Source organism: Nomascus leucogenys, chromosome 3 (genome assembly GCF_006542625.1).
Source record: "Nomascus leucogenys isolate Asia chromosome 3, Asia_NLE_v1, whole genome shotgun sequence".
Classification (NCBI taxonomy): Eukaryota; Metazoa; Chordata; class Mammalia; order Primates; family Hylobatidae; genus Nomascus; species Nomascus leucogenys.
In genome coordinates, this window is record NC_044383.1 from 28,191,627 (window position 1) to 28,214,934 (window position 23,308).

A 23,308-nucleotide genomic window follows, 5' to 3' on the forward strand; every position below is an offset into this window, starting at 1 on the left:
CAGAGAGAAAGGTCGGGTTACCCACAAAGGGAAGCCCATCAGACTAACAGCTGATCTCTCGGCAGAAACTCTACAAGCCAGAAGAGAGTGGGGGCTGATATTCAACATTCTTAAAGAAAAGAATTTTCAACCCAGAATTTCATATCCAGCCAAACTAAGCTTTATAAGTGAAGGAGAAATAAAATACTCTACAGACAAGCAAATGCTGAGTGATTTTGTCACCACCAGGCCTGCCCTACAAGAGCTCCTGAAGGAAGCACTAAACATGGAAAGGAACAACTGGTACCAGCTCCTGCAAAAACATGCCAAATTGTAAAGACCATCGAGGCTAGGAAGAAACTGCATCAACTAATGAGCAAAATAACCAACTAACATCATAATGACAGGATCAGATTCACACATAACTATATTAACTTTAAATGTAAATGGGCTAAATGCTCCAATTAAAAGACACAGACTGGCAAACTGGATAAGGAGTCAAGACCCATCAGTGTGCTGTATTCAGGAAACCCATCTCACGTGCAGAGACACACATAGACTCAAAATCAAGGGATGGAGGAAGATCTATCAAGCAAATGGAAAACAAAAAAAGGCAGGGGTTGCAATCCTAGTCTCTGATAAAATAGACTTTAAACCAGCAAAGACCAAAAGAGACAAAGAAGGCCATTACATAATGGTAAAGGGATCAATTCAACAAGAAGAGCTAACTATCCGAAATATATATGCACCCAACACAGGAGCACCCAGATTCATAAAGCAAGTCCTGAGTGACCTACAAAGGGACTTAAACTCCCACACAATAATAATGGGAGATTTTAACACCCCACTGTCAACATTAGACAGATCAACGAGACAGAAAGTTAACAAGGATATCCAGGAATTGAACTCAGCTCTGCACAAAGTGGACCTAATAGACATCTACAGAACTCTCCACCCCAAATCAACAGAACATACATTTTTTTCAGCACCACACCACACCTATTCCAAAATTGACCACATAGTTGGAAGTAAAGCTCTCCTCAGCAAATGTAAAAAACAGAAATTATAACAAACTGTCTCTCAGACCACAGTGCAATCAAACTAGAACTCAGGATTAAGAAACTCACTCAAAACCTCTCAACTACATGGAAACTGAACAACCTGCTCCTGAATGACTATTGGGTACATAATGAAATGAAGGCAGAAATAAAGATGTTCTTTGAAACCAACGAGAACAAAGACACAACATACCAGAATCTCTGGGACACATTCAAAGCAGTATGTAGAGGGAAATTTATAGCAGTAAATGCCCACAACAGAAAGCAGGAAAGATCCAAAATTGACACCCTAACATCACAATTAAAAGAACTAGAAAAGCAAGAGCAAACACATTCAAAAGCTAGCAGAAGGCTAGAAATAACTAAAATCAGAGCAGAACTGAAGGAAATAGAGACACAAAAAACCCTTCAAAAAATTAATGAATCCAGGAGCTGGTTTTTTGAAAAGATCAACAAAATTGATAGACTGCTAGCAAGACTAATAAAGAAAAAAAGGAGAAGAATCAAATAGATGCAATAAAAAATGAAAAAGGGGATATCACCACTGATCCCACAGAAATACAATCTACCATCTGAGAATACTACAAACACCTCTATGAAAATAAACTAGAAAATCTAGAAGAAATGGCCAGGCGCGGTGGCTCACACTTGTAATCCCAGCACTTTCGGAGGCCGAGGCGGGCGGATCACAAGGTCAGAAGATCGAGACCACGGTGAAACCCCGTCTCTACTAAAAATACAAAAAAAATTAGCTGGGCATGGTGGTGGGTGCCTGTAGTCCCAGCTACTCGGAGAGGCTGAGGCAGGAGAATGGCATGAACCCAGGAGGCGGAGCTTGCAGTGAGCCAAGATTGCGCCAGTGTCCTCCAGCCTGGGCGACAGAGCGAGACTCCGTCTCAAAAAAAAAGAAAATCTAGAAGAAATGGATAAATTCCTCGACAAACACACCCTCCCAAGACTAAACCAGGAAGAAGTTGAATCTCTGAATAGACCAATAACAGGTTCTGAAATTGTGGCAATAATCAATAGCCTACCAACCAAAAAGAGTCCAGGCCCTGATGGATTCACAGCCGAATTCTACCAGAGGTAAAATGAGAAACTGGTACCATTCCTTATGAAACTATTCCAATCAATAGAAAAAGAGGGAATCCTCCCTAACACATTTTATGAAGCCAGCATTGTCCTGATACCAAAGCCTGGCAGAGACATAACGAAAAAAAGAGAATTTCAGACCAATATCCTTGATGAACATTGATGCAAAAATCCTCAATAAAATACTGGCAAACCGAATCCAGCAGCACATCAAAAAGCTTATCCACCATGATCAAGTGGGCTTCATCCCTGGGATGCAAGGCTGGTTCAACATACGCAAATCAATAAATGTAATCCAGCATATAAACAGAACCAAAGACAAAAACCACATGATTAGCTCAATAGATGCAGAAAAGGCCTTTGACAAAATTCAACAACCCTTCATGCTAAAAACTCTCAATAAATTGGGTATTGATGGGATGTATCTCAAAATAATAAGAGCTATCTATGACAAACCCACAGAAAATATCATACTGAATGGGCAAAACTGGAAGCATTCCCTTTGAAAACTGGCACAAGACAGGGATGCCCTCTCTCACCACTCCTATTCAACATAGTGCTGGAAGTTCTGGCCAGAGCAATCAGGCAGGAGAAGGAAATAAAGGGCATTCAATTAGGAAAAGAGGAAGTCAAATTGTCCCTGTTTGCAGATGACATGATTGTATATCTAGAAAACCCCATCCTCTCAGCCCAAAATCTCCTTAGGCTGATTAGCAACTTCAGCAAAGTCTCAGGATACAAAATCAATGTACAAAAATCACAAGCATTCTTGTACACCAATCACAGACAAACAGAGAGCCAAATCATGAGTTAACTCCCATTCACAATTGCTTCAAAGAGAATAAAATACCTAGGAATCCAACTTACAAGGGATGTGAAGGACCTCTTCAAGGAGAACTACAAACCACTGCTCAATGAAATAAAAGAGGATACAAACAAATGGAAGAACATTCCATGCTCATGGGTTGGAAGAATCAATATCGTGAAAATGGCCATACTGCCCAAGGTAATTTATAGATTCAATGCCATCCCCATCAAGCTACCAATGACTTTCTTCACAGAATTGGAAAAAACTACTTTAAAGCTCATATGGAACCAAAAAAGAGCCCACATTGCCAAGTCAATCCTAAGCCAAAAGAACAAAGCTGGAGGCATCATGCTACCTGACTTCAAACTATACTACAAGGCTACAGTAACCAAAACAGCATGGTGCTGGTACCACAACAGAGACATAGATCAATGGAACAGAACAGAGCCCTCAGAAATGATGCCGCATATCTACAACTATCTGATCTTCGACAAACCTGACAAAAACAAGAAATGGGGAAAGGATTCCCTATTTAATAAATGGTGCTGGGAAAACTGGCTAGCCATATGGAGAAAGCTGAAACTGGATCCCTTCCTTACACCTTATACAAAAATTAATTCAAGATGGATTAAAGACTTAAATGTTAGACCTAAAACCATTATAATCCTACAAGAAAACCTAGGCAATACCATTCAGGACATAGGCGTGGGCAAGGACTTCATGTCTAAAACACCAAAAGCAATGGCAACAAAAGCCAAAATTGACAAATGGGATCTAATTAAACTAAAGAGCTTCTGCACAGCAAAAGAAACTACCATCAGAGTGAACAGGCAACCTACAGAATGGGAGAAAATGTTTGCAACCTACTCATCTGACAAAGGGCTAATATCAAGAATCTACAAAGAACTCAAACAAATTTACAAGAAAAATACAAACAACCCCATCAAAAAGTGGGCGAAGGACATGAACAGACACTTCTCAAAAGAAGACATTTATGCAGCCAAAAAACACATGAAAAAATGCTCACCATCACTGGCCATCAGAGAAATGCAAATCAAAACCACAGTGAGATACTATCTCACACCAGTTAGAATGGCCATCATTAAAAAGTCAGGAAACAACAGGTGCTGGAGAGGATGTGGAGAAATAGGAACACTTTTACACTGTTGGTGGGAATGTAAACTAGTTCAACCATTGTGGAAGTCAGTGTGGTGATTCCTCAGGGATCTAGAACTAGAAATACCATTTGACCCAGCCATCCCATTACTGGGTATATACCCAAAGGACTATAAAGCATGCTGCTGTAAAGACACATGCACACGTATGTTTATTGCGGCACTCTTCACAATAGCAAAGACTTGGAACCAACCCAAATGTCCAACAAACGATAGACTGGATTAAGAAAATGTGGCACATATACACCATGGAATACTATGCAGCCATAAAAAATGATGAGTTCATGTCCTTTGTAGGGACATGGATGAAACTGGAAACCATCATTTTCAGTAAACTATCGCAAGGACAAAAAACCAAACACCGCATGTTCTCACTCATAGGTGGAAACTGAACAATGAGAACTCATGGAGACAGGAAGGGGAACATCACACTCCGGGGACTGTTGTGGGGTGGGGGGAGGGGGGAGGGACAGCATTAGGAGATATACCTAATGCTAAATGACGAGTTAATGGGTGCAGCAAAACAACATGGCACGTGGATACATATGTAACAAATCTGCACATTGTGCACATGTACCCTAAAACCTAAAGTATAATAATAAAAAAATAATAATAATAATAAAAAAAGAATCATTGGATAGGATTTCAACTTTCTTCTAAATAAAATAAAATAAAATAAAATGGCACAGCTACTCTGGAAAATAATTTGGCAGTTTCTTTAAAAAACATACAACTGAATGTACTCTTACCATGTGACCCAGAAATCACATTTCTGGGCATTTATTCCAGATAGATGAAGATGTATGTCCATATAAAATCTTGTACATGATTGTTGATAGTAAATTTATCTACAAAGCCCCAAACTTAAACTAATGAAAATGTCCCTGATGAGGTCGTTAAATAAACTGTGATTCGTGCAGTGTTTAACCTACATGAATAGTGTTAGCATGTAACACTACTCAACAACAAAAACGAATGAACATTTCATACGCACAACTTGTATGAATTTTAAAGGCAATATAGAGTTTTTTAAAAATCTCATCTAAAAAAGGTCACATTCTATTCCATTCCATTTACATAAGATTCCCCCAATGACAAAATTATAGAGATGGAAAACAGATTGGTGTGGTTGCCAGGATTTAGGACAACCTAACCAAAGAAGCTGGCTATAAAGAAGTAGTACGAGGGAGATCTTTGTGGTCATGGAATAATGATGCACTGACTTTCTGTGACATACACAGCAGTGAATGTAGGGCTTTGCTAAAAGGAAAATAAAGATAGAGAGGGAGAATTATTGTCTCATTAAGCAGATGATAATTGCAATTATTCACCAATAATTACAAATCACAAATGAGGATTACAAAGTCAATTGGGAAACAATTTGGCTATAAATACTCGTATTAAGCAGCCTAATAAAATCCACTTTGCTTTAGAAACTTCCACTCCTGTTTTTGTCAAGTGTTTTCTGGAAGTGCAAATTTTGATGAATTATTCATGTCAACTTGCAATTCAGAAAAAGGAAGAAAGCAATGTACTATAATAAGCATGTTGATGGCCGCAAGATCTTCTGATGGTAATAATATCACCTACGATTCAATTGCACAGTTTTCAGGTCTTCCTAACCCAAAATAATTATTTCATGCAATATTCACAATACCATGTAATATTAAGCAAGGCAAATATTAGATTACAAAATTTACAGCTAAGGAAAATATAGTATATATAAAGTTATAATGACAGCCCCAAGGTCTTACAGTTGGTCACTGGAGTAGAATCCGGGTCTGCTTATTTCCAATGATGAGACTTTTTTTTCCTCTAAATCACATTGACTCCACTGTTTATTTCATTGCTTTTAGTTTCATATTGAAAATTGAACTGAAATCACAACAGAATTTATTTGTTCCTATAAACAGTAAGTACAAATGTCGGTAGGTACGATGGTTTGATCTAGTGGTTCAGCATATCAACAAGAACTTTATTTCTTTCTACTGTTCACTTTCTACAGTGCCTTCTTTTTGTGCTAAGAACTGCTCATTCTATATCACAGCATAACTATCAATAGCTTCCAGCAGACAAAGAGAGGAAGGGAGGGAGGAAAGAAAAATGAGAAGGAGAGAGAGACTATCACAAACACAAATCCTAGACTTAGGTCTGATGAGCCACTGTAGTTTAAGTTGCATTTTCATATCCAATCACTGTGACTAAAGATATATGATGCACTGATTAGATTCAAGCAATGTTAATGACCATTTCTTTACCAATCCCCATGACAAAGCCCTAATCAATGTTGAATGCATTAGAGCCCAGTTCTGGAACTAGAGCAGAGCAAATCCTACCTAAACTCAACCAAGTAGGTGCTATACAATGATGTGGAGTGATCATTCCCCAAAGAAAAATCCCAGTGAAAATAGAAAATGAAGTATGAAATGGGGAAAAGATAGTTTCTCCAATAAACGATATTGGGAAAATTGAATGTTGAGATGTAAAAGTATGAAATGGGACACTTACCTCACATCATGTACAAAAATCAACTCAAAATAGATCAAAGGCTTAAACCTAAAACGTGAAACAATAAAACTCTTAAAGGAAAACATAGGGGAAAAGCTTCTAAACATTGGATTGGGCAAAATTTTCTTGAAGGCTATACTAAAAGCACAGGCAACAAAATGGACAACTGAAACTGTATCAGACTAAAAAGTTTCTGCACAGTGAAAAAAACATCAACAAAATGAAAAGGCAACCTATGGAATGGAAGAAAATATTGCAAACTATATATCTGATAAGAGGTTCATATCCAAAATATATAAGGAACTCCTACAACTTAATAACAAGAAACAAATAACCTGATTAATAAACAGGTAAAGGACATGAGTAGACATTTCTCAAAAAAAAAAAGACATACAATTGGCCATTAGGCATATGAAAAGATGTTCAACATCACTAATCATCAGGAAAATGCAAACCAAAACTACAATGAGATACTACCTCACACCAATTAAAATTACTATTTTCAAAAAATAAAGAAAGAAAAGCACATATTGGTAAGGAGGTACAGAAAAGGAACCCTTTTACACTATTAGTGGGAATGTAAGTTAATGCAATCACTACAAAAATAAATATGGAAGTTATTCGAAAAATAAAAAAAATTATTTGATCTAGCAATCTCACATCTGGGTATAAATCCAAAATAATTGAAATCTCAAAGAAAAAATGGTACTCCCATGTTTATTGGAGTGTTATACCCAATAGCCAAGATATGTCAACAATCTAAGTTTTCATCTACGGATGAATAAAGAAATGTGGTATTATGTACAATGGAATATTTTTCAGCCTTAAAATAAAGACATCCTGTCATTCGTGACAATGTAGATGAGTCTGGAGGACATTAGGCTAACAAGCCAGGCACAGAAAGACAAATACTGTCTGATCTCACTTACATGTGTAATTTAAAATAGTGAAACTCATAGAAGCAGGGAGTAGAATAGTGGTTGCCCAGGGGCTGGATAGAGGGGGAAATGGAGAGATGTTGGTCAAAGGGTATACAATTTCAGTATGCAAGATGCATAAATTCTGGAGATCTAATATGAGTACAGTTAATGATATTCTTTTGTGTACTTGAAATTTGCTAAGAGAGTAGATCTTAAATGTTCTCACCAAAAAAAAAAAGAGAAAGAAAATGCTATGTGTGAGGCGATAGATTTGACTGTGATGAACAATTCAGAATATAGATATAGATAGATATACATCTCAAAACACGAGGTTGTACACCTTAAATATATACAATTTTTATTTATCAATTGCACCTCAATGATGTTGGAGAAATAAAATGGAGTTCAGTAGAAACGAGTGTTGGAAAGGTCACAAATGAATGTCCATTCTACCTCCAAAAGTGTCACTCATGAAACAACAATGAGCAGAACCTAGAGGTAGCTATACATGGATCCAGAACATGAAAGTTATGGTCTACAGCTGGGAATGATAAGGTTATGAACGTACATTTGTTGTCATATAAGAGATTTGAAATGGGCTAAAGATTGGGAGTCCAGGTAAAAAGTAGTTTGAAATAAACTACTTCTTGTAGTTTGAAATAAGCTATGAGGTCAGTGAATCTTTGGTGATCTTTCATATTATACCTACACCCATCTCCTCATTATTTTGCCCCATTTTGATAGCTTTTTCCTAATATTAGGTAGTACTGGTATTTAGCCTGCTAGCTAACTATTGATCCTATCCAAATCCATCTGGCTGCAACTCTAGCTGTGTGATCTTATAAAAATTATTCGATTTCCCTGGGCTTCAATTTCCTCTTTTAAACATTTAGTGGTTTCATAAAATTAGTTATAAAACACTTCATAATCTCTCTAAAGTCCCTTCCAGTATTTGTTTATTCACTCATTCTTTTATTTTTGAGACAGAATCTCACTCTGTCACCCGGGTTTGAGTGCAGTGGCACAATGACTGCTTACTGCAGCCTCGATCTCCTGGGCTCAAGCAATCCTCCCCACCGAGCCTCCCAGGTGGTTGGGACTACAGGCACTTACCACTATGCCTGGCTTCTTTTTATTTTTTTGTGGAGACAGGGTCTCGCTATGTTGCCAGGCTGGTCTCAAATCCTGGCCTCAAGCAATCCTCCTGCCTCAGGTTCCCAAAGTGCTGGGATTTCAAATATGAGCCACTGCATCTGGCCCAGTTTTAATATTCTGATAACTTTTCTGCTCTAGAGATGCCTTTATTCCCAGATGGGAATTCTGGTTCAAATATTATATTCGATTTTGCATGTATGAGAGAGAATGGCAGGGAGACTTGGGCTAGAAACCTCTATTTCCTATTTTATCATACACCACTGTTTTGCTTGGGTAGAAGAGGAATTGAAGAACTTTTTGAAATTTGAAACTGACCCCAGTCTTCTCTTGTCCAGCTAGTAGCAGGCAAAAGATTACATATAAATAAATTTCCACTTTTTTACCCAGGACTTAGTTTAGTTTTTGCCACATTTGGTAACTTACTTAAACAGTGGCTGTTACTTTAATTGAACATGTTCACTTTCAAAAATTTTTGGTTTGACAATTTAATCACCAGCTCTGATCATGCATCTAAACTTTTGCTGTTACTAACACTTCTTCCATAAATAGCATTTATAATTTTACCCATATATCTTTAGAATCAATTTTGAAAAGTGGAATCACCAAGTCAAAGAGGAAACACATACGTTCTTTTGCTAAATATTGCCAAATTCTCAACCATAAATTCTGTACCATTAAAGTATGAGATATCTGTTTCCCCATAACTTCACAAATAGTGTATGCTGTCAAACTTTGGAATTAGAGCCAGTAGGTGAGAAATTACATTGTTTTGAAGTTTTAGTTTGCATTTCCTTTATATAAGTGAGGTTGAGCATGGTTTCATGTGATTAAGAGTCATTTCAGTTGTTGTTTTTTTTTTTTCTATAAATGGTGTTCACTTTTTAACCCATCATCCTACAGGGTAGTTGAGTTTTTTTGTTTGTTTTATTAAGTTCTTTAAATATTGACTCTTGTCTGTGACAAAAATGCAAATGTTATTATTTCCCGTATTTCATTTGTCTTTTTGCTTTTATTACAGCTTATTTCTCTTGGAGTTTTTTTTTTCATTATCATGTAATTTATATTTCTTTATTCAGAGGCCACTTAGGGTGCTGAGGTAATGGCTTTCTGGGGAGGTAACATTAAACCATTAAACCTGAGAGGCCTCAAAGTAGGGTGGCTAATCATCCAGGGTTGCTAGCACTAAGGGATTTCTCAGGAGTGGGACTTTAAGTTCTAAAACTGAGGAAGTCCGAGGTGAACTGGAATGAGCCAGTCACTCTATCTGAAAGTTGAGGTGGATTGACCATGTTTTGAGGCTCGGTAAGAGTGTTCTGAGTTGCATAAACATCAAGGACAAGCCTTAAAGCAGAAAAGAACTAAACATTTTCTAGGTAGGGCCTTAAGACCATTGTAGAAAGAATATAGCAGAGGAGGAAGGAGGTAGCTTAATTAGGTAATTAAATAGAACTTCTAGAGATGAAAACTGCAATGTTTGAAATTAAAAATACACTGGGTAGGATAAACAGTGGGTTCAACACTAATCAAAATAGGATAGTGAACTTGAAGGCATAGCAATAGAACCATCTATAATAAAACCTCTAGAGAAAAAAGACTGAAACACAAATGAACAGAGCATCGGGGACCTTCAAGCAGCCCAACATATGTGTAATTGAAGTACTGGAGTTCCTGATGAGAAGTAGGGGTTCAGAAAAATGTTTTAAACAAATAATGGCTTTAATTTTTCTAGGTTTGATGAAAGCTATAAACCTGTAGATTCAAGAAGCTCAACCAGCCCCAAGTATCAGAAGCAAGAAGAAAATTTTATTAAGGCATAATGTAACTAAATGGCTTAAAATAAAGAGAAACTCTTCAAAGCAGCCAGAGGAAAAAAACTATAAAGTTGTGCTGTCTTCCTTAGATTGTGAAATGTTCAATTCCACACACCATAGCCTTGGGAAACCATAGGAGACAGAGGTTGGGGTCCTCTGGAACTAGAGAACATTGTTTTACTTCCCAAGTTGTATTCAGAATGTAACAGAATATCAAATATGGACCATGGATTTTTTTAAATTTATTAAATATTTCTCCTTAGCAGGGCAGGAACCAGGGTAATCAACACATCAGGCAAATTTTAAGGGGTGCCAAAAAAATTGAGATAAATAATATTTTCATGTAATATTTTTAAGAACTAAAATGAATGCAAGAAAATCCATGATTATCAAAATATCAAAATTTGTATTTTCTGACCCTGAAAAAAGAAGATAATTAGATAGAAGGGCCAGATCATGCAAGTGGGAATAACTTGCATTTATTCTAAAAGCTTTCATATACTATTGACAGGCTTTAATACAAGTGTTACTATTCATTCTTGTTATTTGGAACTTGTTTCTCTGTCACTGATAGAGCATTGGCTTTTTTGAATCTTTGCACTGCAGTCTATGAGAACCTTTATCTGTTATACTGAATCTCTTCTTCTCCACTTCAACTAACCCACATGACATCTATTGCAAAGGCCTGCACAAACGGTGATGAAAAATCCTTGTTGGATAAACAAATGGCAGAAGGATTGAAAAGTGGTTCATGCTTCCTACACGTCAGTCTTTAAAGGGCCTTCTCAAGGGAAATAGCTGATAGGAAAGCTTTTAAAGGCCAGAAAACCCCTCCAATGTAATACATAGCCTTTAAATTTATAGAGCTCCATTTTTCTATGTCTCTTCTTAAGGTTCAAGGGGAAGTATTTATAGGTTTACCCTCTAATAACTAGATATTTCCCATGTTGTTGCACCTTTTTAACTTAAAGTGTAATAACAAAATGGTCTAATTATTCTGTCTTCGATCCCTGTGTACAGTCATATTCTGTCAAACCTCTTTTCAGACTCCTTAACAATATATTAGGTAAATTCTCTGGTTTTAGTTATTAGAAAAGTCACTGAGCCCAGAACGACTTAAGACTGCAGTCTCATATCACCCACCCCCAGGAAAGGCCTCACTATGGAGAACTTGCAGTGTGAATGGGATGTGGGGTTTGATTTTAGATTCTCACACTCCAACACCTTAGAGAAATATTTGGTTCTGGAATATTTCCTCTCTCCTCCCACTTCTATGTCTAGCCATCTGTGTAAGCAGGGGATAGGAGGGAGTAGAAAAGGAGGAAAGGTATGGGTGGGGGAGGTATCCTATCTTACTCTGACTCAGGTTAATTCCATCTGTTGCTGATGTTATTTACCAATGTGGTAATTGCTGCAAGTATGTGAATAGTTGTCTTGAGGTAGGAATTAAGTTTCACTCTGGCTCCTGCCATTGGTAAGCACACAAAGAAAAACTACTGTTATCTTCTTTCAACACTGAGATTTCCACAAACCCACTTCTCTCTCTCTCTCTCTCTCTCTCTCTCTCTGGGGTTTCCATCTCTTTCAGGAGCCCAGTGGGCAACCTCACAGCCCTTCTTCTTGTTCTATTCAAGAGTTTTTCACTTCACTTGAAGGCACAGGGGCCTGCTGAGATGCTGTTCTGTATCTTCCAAGGGTAGAATTCAGGCATTCTCTCTAGCATCCATTTCCTCACACATCTGTTTGCTAACATCATCCAGGTTTTCTTTGCAGAATGGCTCTTGTTTCTGCCACCACATTATTGTGCAGCACCTCTGTGGTTTGACTTTGGTTTGGATTTACTCTACTTTGGTTCTAGAGCTGGGCTTTGATTATTCAAAAGCAATCCACCTTAATTTAACTCTTTGCCATGGAAACAAAGTTGGGTTATGAGTTCCAGTCTTCTCCTTCCTATGTTTGCAATCCAATGACTCCAAATTGTTCTGTTGATCTGGGAAATTCTGTCTCCAAATTTCTCCAGGGTGAGAAGCAGTCTTTTGTCTCTTTGGAAACTCTCCCCAAACTCCAGTAAATAAATGCCAGGCTCCGCCAAGAAATTAAGATTCATTCTCTCTCCTTTCTATGCCTGCAGATTCCATATCTGAGTAATCTAGCAGAAATGGGGTGAGATGTCAGCATGTCCTTTTTGTAGACACCCAAATTTCCACTCATTTGTAGAGTTTGGGCTCCCCACTGACTTGGCTTTGGATGAAGGGAAGTACCTACACCCTCCATGGGAAGGAGGAAAGGTACTATAGATTCTCCTTTCCTCTCCTCTCCCCAGTCTGGTAGCAGGTATGGACTATAAGGAAATCAGAAGGAACAGGGAGTAAAAAGAGACGAGGGTGAAGCAAGGGACTAATAAAGGCACTGCTAGTCCATAAAGACTCTATTAATGAATTAAAGAGCAGTATTTCTGCTCTGGAAGAAGATAGCCCATGTGTACATGGCTAGGTTAACAGAGGTCAGGCTGCATTTCAGTCCTTATTACCCTCTTGGCTTTGCACATTTGGACAATAAGCAACCTGCACAAAATAACTATGGGCTGTGGTCCTGATACTGCAGTGATAATCAGAGATACTGGGGCAGGTTTGGCTACTGCTTAATAAATATGAAAGAAGAGGGTCTGGCCTCAACTATAGTTGCTGTGTTCTAACTGTGTCATTCAAGTGAGAAGCCAAAGGAAAATTTTCACACAACTTCCTTCTGAATAAATATAATTACTTACAATTGAACATTGTGTTCAGTGATTTGTGTTGCTGCTTGGAAAAAAAAGATTTTAAAATAATATCCAAGGTTAATTTGCAAAGAGAAGCTATTGCTTATAATAATTGAGAAGGAACCTGGCACTTAATAAAACAAAACTATATTTTGAGAATAAGTCACACTATCTTTACCTAACATACTCAAAATAGCAGGAACATATTTTAATTAAGAGAACCAAATTCTGGAACCAAATATAGAATGCACTAAAAAAGTCACACACACACACAATAGCTTGCCTTTAGCCTACTGAGAATTGTATATAGCCAAATCTCCTTGATTTTTTTGATGTTTTTGGTTTGTTGATTTAGAAAAATTTATTTTTTATTTTTCTTTTTAAACAATGCAGATGAAAAGTTACTCATATTCTTTAGTTCAAGACAAAATAATCATCAGTTCCTCCATGATTTACTTATTAATTATTCTCATGTTTCTTCATTCCAGATTTATTCTTCCCCCAGCAACAGGCCAATATTTTAATGAGTTTAAAATATATCTGTGAATGTTTACATATCTTTGGAAAATGCATATATTGGGGAAATATTTTACATGTTTAATTTTAATTATGTTAAAATTATTTTATATCTATATTTTTATAATTATTTTATATAAAGTTTTGAAATATTTATATATAATATTATAGAATTCTTTCTATTCATCAGTTTTGCATTTTCAGCACTGTTATTAAGATAATTCACTTCTATTGTGTATGCATGACTATGTGTATGTGTGTGTATTATCTTTACTTCCACCTGCAACAGAATACTTCATAGTTTGCATTTATCACATTATGGTTATTCTTTATTTTAATAGTGTATTGCCTCCAACTCTGCACATACTGATCTATGTCTCTTTGTGAACCTGTGTAAAGCTTGGACAGCTGTGTCATAGGATATGTGCATACTGATTGCAACTAAGTACCACCATGTTGCTCTCCAGAATGCCCACAATTTTCTACACCCTCACCCCAAAGAATTACGGACTTTCTACTTTTGCCAACAAATATCACCTTTACAATTAGCTTGCTGTGTCTGTCTTAAGGGGGCTTTCAGGAGACTAAGTCTAATCAATGCAAACGGATATGTATATTCTCAGAGATCCCTGAGAAGAAGTTGTGATGAAGACAGCTGTAAGGTGTGTAGATAGATATAGAGGGGATACGAACATTGTTAATGAGGCTGATACCAATTGAATAGGCTAAATAGATGGTGAGTTAATAATATGAAAAGAAACTAGTTGTATTACTTTCTTCTGTTTTTTTAATTAAAAAATTTTATTGTGTACATTTAACGTAAAGAACACAATGTTATGGAATGACTACTGATCTCTTACTCTCTTTCAAAATCATATTCTGATTATCACAGTTGCACACGCTTATTACAGATATTGAGAAACTAAAGAAAAGTAGGACAATAAAAAATAATGGTTTTATTCCAGGTGTAGTGGCTCCGGCCTGTAATCCCAGCATTTTGGGAGACTGAAGCAGGAGGATTGCTTGAGCCCAGAAGTTCAAGACCAAACCGGCAATACAGTGAGACCCCATCTCTACAAAAACAAGCAAACAAAAGAAAACAATTAGCCAGTCATGGTACTCTGGAGGCTCGGGTGGGAGAATTACTAGAGCCCAGGAGGTTGAGGCTGCAGTGGGCCGAGATTACACCACTGTACTCCAGCCTGGGCAACAGAGCAAGACCCTGTCTCAAAAAGAGAGAAAAAAAAAGAAAAGAAAAAGAAAAATTTGTACCATGTTTCTTATTAAGAAGCAAGTAGGCCGGGCACAGTGGCTCACATCTATAATCCCAGCACTTTGGGAGGCACAAGCTGGCGGATCATGAGGTCAGGAGTTTGAGACCAGCCTGGCCAATATGTTGAAACCCCATCTCTACTAAAAATACAAAAATTAGCCAGGTGTGGTGGCATGCGCCTGTAGTCCCAGCTACTCAGGAGACTGAGGCAGGAGAATTGCTTGAACCTGGGAGGTGGAGGTTGCAGTGAGCCAAGATCGCGCCACTGCACTCCAGCCTGGGTGACAGAGCAAGACTCTGTCTCTAAATAAATAAATAAATAAATAAATAAATAAAATAAGCGATTATTCTGTTCTATGATTTTACAATATATTCTTGAGATTTCATGACATATATTTTCTGTACTTTACCAAAAATATGTTTCATATTTGATTCTGTATAATTTAAAGCTTTTCCTCCAACATCATTTTAAAATGCTACTTCATTTGTTACATTGTATGGATAATGCCAACTTAAATCTCCATGTTGTTTTTGAACTTATAATTAGAAGTTATGGTGATGATGATAAATCCCTGCAAATCTGTAATTTATGACACTCCATGTAATAACAAACAAAGAAGACTTTTGCCTCTGATGTCACTGCTTGATCTCTCCCTTGATGCAAGAGTAGTGGCAACGTGAGTTCTTAATCAACTTGCTTTCTAACAGTCCAACTTTAAGAAAGTTTGATATCTAGATTAAGGTTTTCATTCACATTCTTTAAAGAGAATATAATTGAAAATGACGGAGCAGGAAGTCATGATGGAGTCTGAGGATGAGTCTCCTGATTTCACCTGATAGCATGGTTAGGGAATCATGCCATTAAAGGAGGTGGGAGGGAACAGTTGAAAAAACATAGGACTTGTTAAATTTCCCCTTGGCATTAGAAAGCAGACAGGGTTGTCAGCTTGTCTAAACTTCCCACTGAGAAAAACTGAACGACTTGGACAAAATTCCCTAAAAATCTTTCTGAACTCACAGGAGAGCTAACAAGGATGTGAGAATTTTTAGGGCCAACACTCCAGAAAGCAGGGAAGCCTAAAATGATGAGCCTAACAGTTGGCACTGCATTTCTCTTTGAGGCAGTTGCTGATTTTAAAACAGCAGCTGAGAGGCTACAAATCTAAGCCTAAAGTGGAAGCCGAGAGTATTGGCATTCTTACAGGTCTGGGGGTGAAAATGGAGTTCAGGAGCTGTCAAAAAGGAGGAGTCTTTGCTTACAAATAAGATTTAATTGGGGCCCAGAAGGATTGCGTTGTAAAAATAAGTATTATCCGGATACAAAGTAGGTTCTACAAGGAGTCAAATTTAGCTTTGAAACAGCTCAAATCATGATGGGATTAAAGTACTACCCATTCCAAAAGTCCTGCTTGCACTTTTATCTCTAAACTATGCAATGCAGAATGTCTAGCATTCATTAAAAAAGTAACAAAGTGTATCAGTCAGGGTCTGGTTAGGAAACAAAACCAAGCAATGTATTTCAGTAGAAATAATTTAATATAAATAATATTTCAATGAAAATTGAAGAAACGGCCAGGCACAGTGACTCACACCTGTAATCCCAGCACTTTGGGAGGCCGAGGTGGGCAGATCACGAGGTGAGGAGTTTGAGACCAGCCTGGCCAATATGGTGAAACCCTGTCTCTACTAAAAATACAAAAATTAGCCGGGCATGGTAGTGGGTGCCTGTAGTCCCAGCTACTTAAGAGGCTGAGGCAGGAGAATCACTTGAACCCAGGAGGCGGAGGTTGCAGAGAGCCGAGATTGCACCACTGCACTCCAGCCTCAGTGACAGAGCGAGACTCGGTCTCAAAAAAAAAAAAAAAAGAAAAAAGAAGAAAAGATAAAAGAAAAAAAGAAGGAAAAGAAAATAGAAGAAAGGGCAAAAAAGAAAAGAACACTGAAGCATCACAAAGTCAGCAAATGCAGAAGCAACTTCTTCACTTACAACTGGTGGAGGAAGGGAAAGAGGTTAGAAATATTAAAGCAGAGACTGGAAGAGAGGACCCTCAGAGATAAAAATGGAGACATTAAGAGGTGTTTGCCGCTTAGCTGCTGGTATCGCTGAGCTTGAAAGAGGATTCTTGAGGGGTTGAAACCCAGATTTCTCCAGGAAGTAATGCTGAGCAGCCTCAATAGGGATGATTCTGTGTCTGTCTGAAAAACTGAAAACTGGAATCCGTTGCTGCTACTTAAATGAACACCTGACCTGGAGTGAAAATAACATTGTTAAGATAATACTGATAGGAACATGAAGAAAACGAAGAGAACAACCTTTCTGCCTTCTCCAACCTTCCAGTCTCCCTCACGTGTTCTTTATTAGCAGATCCTAACATGGAGCCAGTGGCAAATTAGAAATGATTTTGCAGATTCTCACCCTCAGGGCAAAGTATAGAATTATGGGATTGAGACTGAGAAATTATAGATCAATAATTGCCCCAGCAAGCATGTAAATGAACACAATTGACCAAGTGCAAGTGAAAAACCAGACAGTAGAATAGAGTTGGAGGAGATCCAGGTATTGGAGTTGTCTAATTATTTTCAAATAACTGTGATTAATACATTCAATAAATAAAATGACAAGATACAAAGAATTTTGGTGAAGAACTGGCAATTACAAGAGCCCCTCAAAAGGAACCCAAAAAGTATAACTGAAACTAAGAATTCAAGGAAAGTTCAACTTCTGATTAAGAAGTAATATTAATCATAATTAATAACAGAAAGACATAAAAACACTCATATCCATCAAACTGTTGAGAAATCAATTAAATAAAACAAATAATGCACTATTTTCTTTAAAGACATTAAAGATCTGAGGACAAAAGGAATCTAAAAAGCTAGGCTTTGTCATGACGAACCCTTCCTAGGACGGGGTGGGGGAGGAACAGGAGAAAAGCAAGTCTATAACCAACTTTTGAAGGACGTGTATTAGCCTGGAGAATTTCAATCTGAAAGATTCCCAGATGTAAAAACAATTCTTTCTGCCTAACAATTATCTTACAAGGGAATTTTTCTGGGTTAAGGAGGTGATATTTTCCAACTTCTTTAATAAAGCAAGCATAACTCTGATAGGGAAAATCTTACAAGAAACAAAACCCTTAATAAAATATTAGCAGATCAACTCTCATAATAACAGAAAATATACTAAATCATAAAACAGTGGGTCTTACCCAAGGAATGCAAATTTATGTCAACATTCAATAATCTACCAATGTAATTCATCACAATAAGATATTAAAGGAGAAAAATCATATGAACACTTCAATATATGCAGAATAAAATATTTGACAAAATTTAACCCCCACTGATGATAAAAAAAAACTCTCAGCAAAGTAGGAATACAAGGATATTTCCTCAACCTAAAAATGTATAATATTTAAAATATGGTAATAAGGAATTAGAGATTTCTATATGTGAAATATATATACATATAAATGGTAATTCACATATATAAAAGAAATAAATTATATAGAGACTGGAAATGAAGATATACATTTCTCATTATTCATAGATATAATTGTGTATGTTAAAATTCAAATGAATCCAAAGATAAACTACTAGAAATAATAAAATAATTTGCCAATACTTTTGTCAGAATCAAGATTATTTCACAAGTATCAATTGCATTTCTATGTAATAGAAATATGATATTAGAATATGAAATCTTTAAAAACTGATACTACACACAATGGCATAAATCATCTAATTACTTAGAATAAATCTAACATAAGGAAATGAAGACCTCTAAACAGAAATCTATGAAGTATTATTGAGAGAAATTAAAGACCTAAAATCCTGGTAGCTATGTTTATGAATAAGAAGACACACTACCAGCAAATTGTTGTTTATTTCCAAATTGATCTATAGATTAAATACAAAATTGGATCAAAATTCCAAGAGAATTTCTTTGTAGAAATTTAAAACCTAATTCTCACTTTTATATGGAAATCACAAGAATTCATAATAGCCAAGAAAATCTTGAAGAGAAACAACAAAATCTTAGACTTTAAACTTCTGCAATAGATAGCAAGTTATTGGTGCAATGATACACAAATCCAAAAAGACCAATGAGAAATATACACGTCCTATTAGTTCTGTGCCTCTAGGGAACCCTGACTAATACAGATTTTGGTACCAGGAGCGGTTCTAGAGGAACACAATATTAAGGATGGAGTTATTTCATTGGTTTTGGGCTTTCTGGAGTTGGCTGCTTAATATAAGACCCCAAAATGCCAAAGACTCTACTTTTAATAGTATGGAGAACACTGATAGTCCTTGGCATAAACTGTTTAGAGAGTTATGCAAAATAAATCCATTTGACACTCCTGATACACTGCTCATGAGAAGCAAGGAGTTTAGTGACTCTATACATAATACCTTTAACCATATGTAGAGAACGAACGAACATAATGAAGCTGGTTGGTTGCTCCTAAGTTATTGGACAAATTGATGAAAGAAAATGATGAACTCAGGGATTCTGTCTCACAGCTTCAGAAGCAGACACTGAGCCTCAAATCTGCAAGATTGCCCTGAGTGAGAGTTTTATCTCCAGTAGAGAAAGAGCTGAAATTGTGGAAAAACAAACACAAGCTTTGATCATGCAAGTGGCTGACCTGCAACAAAAGGTGCTTGCACAGCCTCGCCAGGTGTCTCCTGTTAAAATGAGGGCATTGACTGGAAAAGAATGGGGCCGGGCATGGTGGCTCATGCCTGTAATCCCAGCACTTTGGGAGGCCGAAGCGGGCGGACCTGAGGTCAGGAGTTCGAGACCAGCCTGACCAACATGGAGAACTCCAGCTCTATTAAAAATACAAAATTAGCTGGGCTTGGTGACTCATGCCTCTAATCCCAGCTACTGAAGAGGCTGAGACCGGAGAATCGCGTGAATCCAGGAGGCGGAGGTTGCAGTGAGCCAAGTTTGTGCCATTGCACTCCAGACTGGGCAACAAGAACAAAACTCCATCTCAAAAAAAAAAAAAAAAAAAAAAAGAAAGGCACCCGGCAACTGGGAATGGGGATGTGGGATGATTCTGAAGAAGCTGGAGACATGGAGTTTGCAAACTCTGATAACTTTTTTGCCAGAAGAAACAGCTTCCCCATCCCCAGTAGTGGCAACATCCCCTCCCTGACCCATGCTGTCATCAGCGTTTCCACCTTTGTATGAGGAGATAAACTCTGTGCTGCCTGAGGCAACAGTGATGGCCCCTCCCCCAGGCAGTTTCCAGGCAAAATAGTGTTGATTCTCCTCAGGAGCCACCCCCAACACCCCTGTTTGCTTCTAGACCTATAACTAGACTAAAGTCCTGATGGGCCCCTAGAGGTGAGGTTGGGAGTGTGACCCATGAGGAGGTGTGCTACACTCAAAAAGAACTGCTTGAGTTCTCTAATGCATAGAAACAGAAATCTGGAGAACAGGCATGGGAATGGATGTTAAGAGTATGGGATAATGGTGGAAGGAACACAGAGTTGAATCAGGCTGAATTTATTGATTTGGGCCCACTAAGTAGGAACTTTGCAGATAATGTTGCAGCTTGGGGAGTTAAAAAAGGTTCTAATAGTTTATCTGCTTAGTTAGCTGAAATATGGATTAAAAGATGGCCCACTATGAGTGAGCTGGAAATGCCTGATCTTCCTTGGTTTAATGTAGAGGAAGGGATCCAAAGGCTTAATGAGATTGGGATGGTAGAGTGGATGAGTCACTTTAGACCTGCTCATCTCAGCTGGGAAAGTTCAGAAGATACACCCTTGACCAATGGCTTGTGAAATAGATTTGTGAGGGCAGCACCTGCATCTCTGAAGAGCCCTGTAATTGCTCTTCTCTGTATGTCAGATCTAGCAGTGGGAACAGTAGTCACTCAACTACAAAATTAAATACAATGGGAATAATTTGATCCCCAGGTGGCAGGGGCCAAGTGGCAGCACTCAACTGGCAAAGGCAAGGTGGATGTAGCTACTGTAATGAACAGCAGAGATAAAGCAGCAATCAGAATAGTCTGACACATGTAGAGCTCTGGCATTGGCTAATTAATCACAGTGTTCCTAGAAATGAAATTGATAGGAAGCCTACTGCATTCCTACTTAATTTATAAAAGGAGGAAACTTCTAGGTTGAATGGACAAAAGACTAACTTGAAGTATAAAAACAGAGAATCACAGCCCTCTCAATCAATTTCCAGGCTTGAGCCAGTTTACAGACCCAGAACCCCCTGAATGAAGGGGAGGCCAGGTCCTTTTGAGGAAGGACCCCACTACATTACTAATAATTTACATAGTGGATCTTTCTCCCATCCTTCCCAAAGGAGACTCCTGGCCTTTTACCAGGGTAACTGTGCATTGGAGAAAGGGAAATGATCAGACATTTCAGGGACTACTGTACCCTGGCTCTGAGTTGATGTTGATTCCAGGTGACCCAAAACATCATTGTGGTTTTCCAGTTAAAGTGGGGACTTATGAAGATCAGGTAGTTAATGAAGTTTTAGCTCAGGCCTGACTAAAAGTGGGTCCAGTGGGTACCTGGACACTTCCTATGGTCATCTCCCCAGTGCTAGAATGTATAATTGGCATAGACATACATAGTATCTGGCAGAACCCCCACACTGGCTCCCTGACTGGTAGACTGAGGGCTCTTATGGTGGAAAAGGCCAAATGGAAGCCATCAGAGCTGCCTCTACCTAGAAAAATAGTAAATCAAAAACATTATCGCATCCCTGGTGGGATTATGGAGATTAGTGCCACCATCAAGGACATAAAAGATGCAGGGGTGATGATTCCTACCACATCCCCATTCAACTCTCACATTTGGCCTGTTCAGAAGACAGATGGATCTTGAAGAATGACAGTGGATTATCATAAACTCAACCAAGTGGTGACTCCAATTACAGCTGCTATACCAGATGTGGTTTAATGGCTTGAGCAAGTTAACACATTTCCTGGTACCTGGTATGTAGCCATTGACTTGGCAAATGCCTTTTTCTCCATTCCTGTCCATAAGGCCCACCAGAAGCAATTTGCCTTCAGCTGGCAAGACCAGCAATGTGTCTTTACTGTCCTACCTCAGAAAAATATCAACTCTCCGGCTTTGTGTCATAATCTTATTCAGAGAGACCTTGATTGTTTTTTGCTTCCACAAGATATCAAGAAAGAGGCACAATGCCTAGTGGCTATTTGGATTTTGGAGGCAACACATTCCACATTTGGGTGTGCTACTCTGGCCCATTTATCAAGTGACCCAAAAGGCTGCCAGTTTTGAGTGGGGTCCAGAACAGGAGAAGGCTCTGCAACAGGTCCAGATGTGCAAGCTGCTCTGCTGCTTAGGTCACATGACCCAGCAGGTCCAACGGTGCTTGAGGTGTCGCTGGCAGATGGGAACGCTGATTGGAGCCTTTGGCAGGCCACTACAGGTGAATCACAGTGGAGGCCTTTAGGATTTTGGAGCAAGGCCCTGACATCTTCTGCAGATAACTACTCTCTTTTGAGATACAGCTCTTGGCCTGTTACTGGGCTTTGGTGGAAACTGAAAGTTTGACTATGGGTCATCAAGTTACCATCTGACCCGAACTGCCTATCATGAACTGGGTACTTTCTGACCCATCTAGCCATAAAGTGGGTCATGCCCAGCAGCATTCCGTCATCAAACGGAAGTGGTATATATGTGATCAGGCTTGAGCAAGTTCTGAAGACACAAGTAAGTTACATGAGAAAGTAGTTCAAATGCCCATGTCTCCACTTTTGCCGCCCTGCCTTCTCTTCCCCATCCTGTACCTATGGCCTTATGGGGAGTTCCCTATGATCAGTTGACAGAGGAAGACAAGACAAGAGCCTGGCTCACAGATGGTTCTTTAAGATATGCAGGCACCACCCGAAAGTGGACAGCTATAGCACTACAGCCCCTTCTAGGACATCCCTGAAGGACAGCGGTGAAAGGAGATCTTCCCACTGGACAGAACTTTGAGCAGTGCACCTGGTTGTGCACTTTGCATGGAAGGAGAAATGGCCAGATATGTGATTATATACTGATTCATGGGCTGTAGCCAATGGTTTGTCTGGATGTTCAGGGACTTGGAAGAAGCATGATTGGAAAATTGGTGACAAAGAAATTTGGGGAAGAGGTATGTGGATGGACCTCTCTGAGTGGTCAAAAACTGTTAAGATACTTGTATCCCATGTGAGTGCTCATCAGTGGGTGACCTCAGCACAGGAGGTTTTTAATAATCAATT